Below are 8,973 nucleotides of genomic sequence, written 5' to 3'. Positions count from 1 at the left end.
AAATATCTCACCAACAATAACTTTTTAATAGTTATACAAATATAGCAAGTTTTCAGTGTGTGTATGGTACTAAGACTTTAACAACTTTTATACACTCAAACTAGCTTATCCTTTAAGGTTGACTTGTTTTAATTACAAAATAGTTCCCATTTGGTCAATAGGGTTATCTTTCTTTTGTGAGTACTGGTTTTAAACTCTGCATGCTTTTATGAGTATTTTTCATGGGTAAAGACATTCTCTTGCTTATACTTCTATGTGTCCTATATTTTACTGTGTTTAAAAATTATCTTGTCACCATTAGGTGGGCTTCATACTCCCTAATGTGTGGCTGGTTCATTTCAAGTTGCCAGTTAATCAATACTTCTTCTCCATTTGTGACATCCTTATAATCTACAATTCTTTACAAGTAGGACTTATGGACCATCCTTAGTCTTTCCCTTCCTTCCTTCTTTCCTGCCTTTATTGCCCCTATCTTCAACCTCCCTCTTCTGTCCCCCTCACTTCTCCCCTCTGTTTCCCGTCCTTCTTCATGTCATTTGCTATTCTCTCTCTTTGCTATTTAAATAAATTTAATATTTGATTAGGTAGATGAATGATGATGACTAAATTATTTTTCTTATAACAAAACTCCCTGTAAGTTCTACATAATATCCACATTTAAACTAAAATATTATTGACATAATCACATTGTTATGGAAGAAATTTTAATTTAGAAAACATTTTAACTTTGGTGTTATAACACTCAATTTCATATTATGACATGTTTTATCTTCATTTCATAAATAATGCATATATCTCTCAATCATGTATGCAGTTTTGCTGCTATAGAATTTTACTTCTTAGTCACTACTCATAAAATATATTTTTGGTGAATTGACCAAACTTCAAGCATTGTTGAAAGGGGTGATTACTTTACCATAGTTTGAAACAATTAATCTTAATTTCTATTTCTGTATCTTGATAGTTTATTTTATTTTATAATATTATCATTTAATTTTAAAATCTTAATTAATTGAATGCAAAATTGAATTTACTTCATTATACACCAATCACCAAGTGTTTGGAAGACACGGGGGCTTGGCTTTCATTGTTTTTACTGGATAAATTCCCCATTTGATTTATTATTTAATGCTTTATATCACCAAGTTTATCACTATTACTTTCACCAAGAATTATATTTAACAATAATAGGAATTAGATGTGTTTTGCTGAAAATATTCCTAGTGTTTCACTAAGTACATAGAAATGCCTTGCATTAAGTCAAGTATCAGACTTGATCTTTATCATATGTCATGCAATATTAGCTAAGAAACTATGTAAATTATCGTATGAAAACTGGTGCACTATTAGATTTTCTAATACTTTATATACTAATAAGATAATTACTTTCTTGTTACAGTGTCATCTTACTTGAGTACAGATTGTGACAATTTGTTTTATGCTAATTTTAAATTGTTTCCCTAGAGAAGTGATCGGTATAGGTTTGGTATACAAAAGAATTGTTGAAATAGTGCTTTACTGGAAAAAATGAATGAAATTCCACTGAAAATGTTACATTTGGATCATCTCATGAGGAGCTCTACCTACAGTTTGAATCAAGCCAGATCTTGTTCTGTGCAGTGTTGTGAAACTATGGGATACAAGCATTTCCAGGAAGGACTGTTGCACGAATCCTAAATGGTCTTATAATAAAAACCAGGAGCCGGATATCAGTGTGAAAGCTGAAAGATCAGAGAAGCAAAGCAAACCACAGATACTTCCTCTTACCTCACCAACTTCTCAGCCTGAAAACTGTGAATTCCTGTCACCTCTGGCCTTATATTCCTTTCTCTTCCCAGCCATGTCACTTCCTGTTTCAATTTTCCTAGTGCTAGGATTAAAAGTGTGTGATCCCGAGTGCTGGAATTAAAGGTGTGAGCCACCATTGCCTGGCTCTGTTTCTCTTTTAGACTGGATTAAGCTCATGTAGCCCAATGTGACCTTGAACTCAGAAATCCAGATGGATCTCTGTCTCTGCCTCCCCAGTGCTAGGATTAATGATGTGTGCCACCACTGCTTGGCCTCTGTCTAACTGTGTGGCTAGCTCTGTCCTCTAATCTTCAGGCAAGCTTTATTTCCTACATTACAAACAATATATCACCACAAAGGACAGCTTCTATCAGAAATGGCCAAAACTCCTTAGGAGTAGACAGTTACAGATTATCATCATGCAATGTTCTGGTTAGCTGGGGGACAGGGTTGAAATGTCTAGTCAAGGATATCTCGTTTGAGAACCAGCAGGTGAACTGCCCTGACAAAATACAAATCTCTGGGAAAGATTCTGGATTCTGGACCAGTAACATCTATTAGTTTCTCTAACTCAGAGCTGCTTGTTTTTCACATTAAGTTCACTCTGTGTGGTCACAATCTCTTCAACATTCTGGCTAATGGCTGTTTCTGGGAAACTTGCTGAAGGTCAGTAGCAAAGCAAGCACCAGCTCCCGCTGGTGAAGTGCGACCGGGAGCCATAGTTAAAATGGTTTTTTCTCCATGCTCATCCCCTCCGTAGTCTCTGAACACCCATTGACCTAGATTCTCAACCCCGAAGACTTGGGTATCCTTATTAGGAGATTGTCCACTTGCTGGTACAGTAAAGATGAGCCTGAGAATACTGAGAGAAAGCCATTGGTACCAGGATCCATCTTCACTGTGCAGAGACACACGCAGAACCCTTGAGATGCAGGTCTGTTAAGTATGTCACAATAGTCTTCCTGGCTTTGTCAACTGTCCTTTTCCCACGCAGATCCCAAGGCGTTGTAACAGCAACCATGACTTAATCTGAAGTAGATGAAATACTTTTTACGACCACTGAACATGAAGATAGAGCTTGAAGATTGTTCAGGGTTTTTTTTTTTTTTTTGTCATAATGATAAAAGGTAACTTAATGAGGAGTTTATTTTTGAAAAGCTCCAGGCCTCTAGATATCCATAGTTGGGCTGAAAACACAGTAGTAGGCAGCTAGAGCAGGAATCCGAGAGATCACACCCCAGATACGAATGGGAAGCAGAGACAAGCAGAAGTGGAAATAAGTGGAAACAGACTATAAACTCTCAAGAAACAGCACCAGTGACGTTCTGCCCCCAGCAAGGCTACTAGTCCCAAAGTTTCCATTAATCCCAAACAGTACCATGAATTTGGAAACAAGTGTTCAAACACATGAGCATGTTAGTGACAGTTTTTATTCAAAGCACAGGGAAGAGACTCTGGCAGACATTTTTCCTGAACAGACCTACTGCTGCAGGGAAATAAGGGAGGCCACTTTCACTGTGCTAATACCTTGAATTTACAGCTTATGTCAAATTTAGCCATATAATACATTTTCGTTTAAACTATGTCTGGATTTTTATTTTATAAGATATTTTTATTCAGTAGTCATAGTTTCATTTCATAATTTCAAAGTTTCTTTTACAGTTTTAACATTTTTTTGTGAAATTTCTTAAAAGCACACAATCACCTAATCAATTTATCTTTTTGTGGTTTATATTGAGAGTGTGTACTAGTTTCTTCTTGAGTAATTTAGGATGACACAAATTATGGCAGAAGAGAAAAGCACTTCAGTGATTACTACAAAGATGATGTGGTTGCTGTATTTTTAAGGTTTATTAAATTTTATTTTATGTAGGTATGTTTGCTTGCATGTGAGTATAAGCATCATGTATGTGCTGGGTGCTTGCAGAGATGAAAGAAAGGAATTTGATCTTGAACTGGAGTCGCAGGTGGTTTTGAGTTGCCATGTGGGTGCTGAGAACCAAATCTGTGTCATCTGAAAGAGTAGCAGTGCTGTGCCACGTCGCTAGCTCCCTGTCTTGTGTTCAGTGTTCATAAGGTGTAAAATTCTTATGCTAATGGTTTCTATATCTCAAATTATTTCATTAAAATTATCTCATACCTTTTCTATGTGATTCATCAGAGAAAGAAAAGTATGTGAAAGCCAGTCATTCCATGTATTTCTATCTTTCCTTGTAGAATGCATAATTTTAGAATATCTCTTAGTGCTCCATTCTCCATATTTAATATTCACATATTGTATGCCTTATCATTTTTTTCTGTCTTATTTACTGCATACCATCTTGTACACATGTTTTATAATATAGACACAATTAATCTCATTCCTTTTTCTGCCATATATCTCTAAATCTAAATCTTGATATAAGAAGTATCATTGCTTTTGGTATGTCTATAGCATATTACCTACAATTGCCCTGAAAACATGCTTTTTAAAAGTACATATACAAAAAAAATAGATAAAAGACCCAACCCATAAGTGTGCAACTCAAGAGAAAATTTCCAGTTAAAAATCAGCCATTATAAGAAATAGAACTTTATTTTTCATAGAAGCAAGTAAGGCACCTCATGAAATTCATTCCTTCTTTCTGGCATTAATTTAACTCATATATGTTTTAATGGTAACACAGGTTCTAAACTGGCTTTTAAAATAATGTTAAATGATTTTTGTTTTTGTCATTTTTTTCATTTACAGTATGTATTTTTTTAAGTTTTATTTTCTGAAGTCAAGAGGACACATCCTATTTTTATTACATTTTAAAAAATCACCTTTATATTTTTCAAAATATTACCTAAGTTTCCATTTCCAAGTGGAGTCAAGTTTAGGTTATATATAATAAGTTTTGGTTCTTTTCTAAATAAGGTAAGGATGTGAGCATGCATTCCCATCTCTCATCCTCCTACTTTCTGACATTAAGAATATAAAATCCATTCCCTCAGGAGCCATCATATGAGGACACTCTGCAATATTGTGTAGCATGTCCTCAAGGAAGCATCGCTATGGTAGAAACTGATCTGAGCATAAGGAGGCTGTTTCTTCTATTATCCTTGAAAATCAGTCAAGCTTAAAGGGAAATTCAAAACACCATAATTCAAACAGATATGAAGGCTCTAGGTAGTCATTACAACTGATCCACAGCTGTGAATATTTGGGTGCAATCTTTCTGGATCTCGTCATAATGGGGAGCTTGAAGATTGTTTAAAAAATACCCTTTTTATGCTTCATCAAGTAAAATTAATAAACATATAAATATACATAGACAAAAATGGTAATGTGATATTCATGAAATGGTGTATGTAACATTTAGCATACGAGCAGTACAGAGACCAAGAAAAGAGCATGAGAAGAAAATAGTATGAAGGTTAACACCCCAACTCACTTAATAGAGTAGGACTTCTAGCCATGGAGGGAAACCTGTTAAAGACTTATTTCACTGATGATGCTAATTTCTGTGAATCTCAATGTACTGCACATTTTCAGTGCATGGATTTTTGTGAATTGTTAAGTTTTGAATAAAATCATTCTTTATTTCAAAGATGCATTGTGAAGAGCAATGGGATGCTTTGGGGAACACAGAATTTCATGGACACATTTGTAAATGCAAAGCTAGTTCCCCTGCAGATTAAGTTCCCTTATGGACTAAGGAAATAACTGCAATTTATTTTGATTAATCTCTACATTTTCCTACATGTATTTTGCTATGGATACATTCAGTTTTTTTCTTCTGTTATTGAGTGTCAAATAATTGCTTAAGAAAACATTTGATGTTTAGAGTGTTAGTGGAGATGATAAAGGAGTGTCCATGTACCTTACATTCCATTTTATTTATTATTAACCTTTAATAGTTGAACACTTTATCTGTTTCATTTAAACAAGAATTATTTGTTACTATAAACTAATGGCTACGTATCATATTGTCTCAGCTTTTTTCTTTCAAATTATAGAAGACCATTCAGGATTCAATTATTTTAAATATTTTCTTAGGCAACCTCCCTTTTGCCAGGTTTTTAAGCTTTCTTTGCTATAAATAAATAAATAAATAAATAAAATGTATTTATTTATGTGTTTGTGTCTGTGATTGTATGTTCATATGTTCACTTTTATGTGGGTGCAGTAGAGGCCAAATGAGGACACTGAATTGAGGGTATCAGATTCCCTGGAACTAGAATTCAGGTGACTGAGAGTCTCCCAACACCATGTGGATGCTGGAAAAAAACTCAGTGGGTTTCCTGTCTGTGTGTTTTGTTGCTGTGGGATGTCCTTCCGTATACTATGAATATGTGTTTTTCTCCTTGATTGACAATAAAGTTGTTTTGGCTAATAACCAGGCAGAATAAGGCTGGGCTGGAAAGCCAGAGATACAGGGAGAGGAAAGATAAAGAAGGGCAGAGTCAAAGAGACCTCAGCCAGATGCCCAGGAAGCAAGACATGTAAAAAATGAGGTAACAAGCCACAAACCATGTGGCAAAGCATAGATAAGAAATATGGGTGAATTTAAATGTAAGAGCTAGCTAGTAATAAGCCTGAGCCATAGGCCAAGCATTTATAATTAATATAAGCCTTTGAGCAATTATTCGGGAGCAGCTGCAGAACAGGCCAGAACAGAGAATCTCTTTACATTTTGTTTTGTTGTTACTTGTTTATTTGTTTAAAGATCAACAAGAGCTCTTGCTGCTGAACCATTTCTCCAGTGCTGACTTAACTTTCTGTGTTTTGGGGGATCTTCAACACTGAAGAAGACTTGGCCTCTTTTGGTCTCTTCCTGGAATAAACCCATGTTGGAATCTATCTGGTATTTTCTAATTGACTAGATGCTGCTTATTTATTTGGAGGAAGAACACACACACTGTATCAAAGGCATTTATTACCTCAGCTATTTGCCTCAGGCATTGATCATTTGTCTGGTGGTGCTGGCCAGAAATTTCCACTTAAAAGCTCCTGGATATCCTACCCTGTACTCTCTGAAAGGAAGTTGCTATTCATAGCCCTCATTTAAGAAATATATATTACCTATTAATGAGTGGAACACATCTATGAAATATTTAAAAGTCATCCACATGGAACATATCTTTTTCTACATTTATTCAGATATTTATAATTTATTTCTGAGAGGATGTTTTCACCTTTATTTATTTCATAATGTTTCCAATAACCCAGTCCTTTTTCATTTGTTTTGAGGAACAAGGTCTTACAGCATGTGTCCCTGTGTGCTTCTCCATTAGGGTTCTGTGTTTGATTGTTCACTATCATGATAGTGTGTTTTGGTTGTTATTTATACTTCTTTAGTTAATAATATTCGATAATTCTCATGTTTCATATTTTATGTAATTTTTTTCTGCTTTTAAAAGAATCCTTAAATTTCCCAGTGGTCCCTGCTTGATTTCATCTGAGAACGAAATTAGAAAATAAGAATTTTTTTCTAAAATAAGCTCTGTCCACATTTCTGTAGTAGCGAAATTGCCCCTAGATCATCCTTTAGCAAATAAAGAAAAGCATGTGAGTACAGTAACTATGCATATACACATATATGTCAATATTTCTATAAGTAACCATCTGTATCTATACTAAACTAAGTAGGAGTTCATGGTGATGTTTCTTACTCCCATGCTTACCACATGGATCATTCTATCCTCATTATGCTTGTCTGTAAATAACCTCTCCGGCAGTGAACAACTAGACTGCTACCATCTGCCATTCATTCACTTGTTAAATTCTGTTGTTCATTTAGTGTGTATACATTTTATGAATGTATAAATTTCCTAAAATAAGTTTTTTAATTTTTGTTTAATTAAAATTTCTGGCTTTAATATTGACACATTAAGAATTTAGAAGAAAAGTAAAATCCACCATCTACTATGGGCCATACCAAAGAAGTGCTTCTCAAATAAATGAGAGAAGGTCAGACCAATCTCCATTTAAGGTTTCAGAGAACATTTATAAATCATCTGTGATTGCAGAGAGTAGACCACATAGAAGTATTCTAAGGAACAAGAAGATCGATTATGTGGCTACAGACAGTGAAGAGGGGTAATCAGAATCACGATATATTTAAAAGTAGATACATTTTATACTTGTTAGTACATAGAAGAGGGAAAATGTGCAAAGGAAGCCAGGACAATTTGATCTCCCTAAGCAACATTCTAGAAAATTTCCAATTGTATCTATTTATATTTAACTTTTTTATATATTTCTGTAAGAAGATCCATAATAATTTGTTTTTCTCAAAATAATAATTAAAGCTTCATTTCTTCCAGGAAAATAAAATAAAAATTATACTGGATTTTAGAAAGAGAACATTGCTACATCAGAAAACCTTGGTGACTTTTCTTGAGCTCATCAGAATATTGCTATCTACTGCAAAGTGCCACGATATCTGGGAAGGAAATCAAGGAGGCACAGACGAGATCTGCCTCTTAGAGGAAGATCTAAAGCTGGTTCTGAAGCTTCCCCATTTGATGGTAATCTTGAAGAACAATTGTTATATAAATATAAATTAAGAGAAGACTGGAAAGATTCCAGCACCTGAAATATTATAAAAAGATATGGAGTACATTCGTGAAGAACTTTTGTCATCGAGATCTCTACCAGGTTCTCAGGATAAAGATTCTAGGATATTTCCTTTAGAACTCTGAGAAGGGAAAGAAACAGGAAGCCACAGATGTCTTCAGGACCTTGTCTATAGTGGCAAGATTTTGCCTGAACTTCTTCCTGACTTTGGAGATTGAATTTAGCAAGAGAAAGATAGGTTTGTATTTGAAACAATATCGACAACTTGGATCAGAAAACCTTTCACACAAAATTGCTAGAAATCAATATATGTTGTCTGTCTCCCAAAGGGACACAACGATTGATGGAACAATAAAGAGAATCTCAAACTGGATCCTGAGTTGTATAAGAATATAATATATGATGATGTTAATATTTCAATCTAGAACAGGAAATTATCAAAAATTAATAAATGAAGATAGTGTGATTTTATGTTTTTGTTTAGGAGAAGCAATAATAACAAAAACATATCAGCAACAACCAAAGATAATATTTCAAATACATGCAGTATTGTTAAAGCTACAAAATAATGTCATGATTACCCTGCACAAGATTCTTAAAAACCTATAGGAACACAAGAAATTGTCTTAACTGTGTCTTAA

At 34.4% G+C, this 8,973-nt stretch overlaps 1 long non-coding RNA gene across 1 annotated transcript; it reads left to right on the top strand.

Annotated features, from left to right (window-relative positions):
• Nucleotides 1-2,771: 2,771 nt before the first annotated feature.
• LOC143269129 (uncharacterized) lies at nucleotides 2,772-8,705 on the top strand. Its single transcript, XR_013045496.1, has 2 exons — nucleotides 2,772-2,915; nucleotides 8,080-8,705. It is a non-coding gene; the product is annotated as an uncharacterized LOC143269129 (long non-coding RNA).
• Nucleotides 8,706-8,973: the final 268 nt, after the last annotated feature.

Source organism: Peromyscus maniculatus, chromosome 17, assembly GCF_049852395.1.
Source record: "Peromyscus maniculatus bairdii isolate BWxNUB_F1_BW_parent chromosome 17, HU_Pman_BW_mat_3.1, whole genome shotgun sequence".
Classification (NCBI taxonomy): domain Eukaryota; kingdom Metazoa; phylum Chordata; class Mammalia; order Rodentia; family Cricetidae; genus Peromyscus; species Peromyscus maniculatus.
This window is presented reverse-complemented; position numbering and strand designations above follow the sequence as displayed.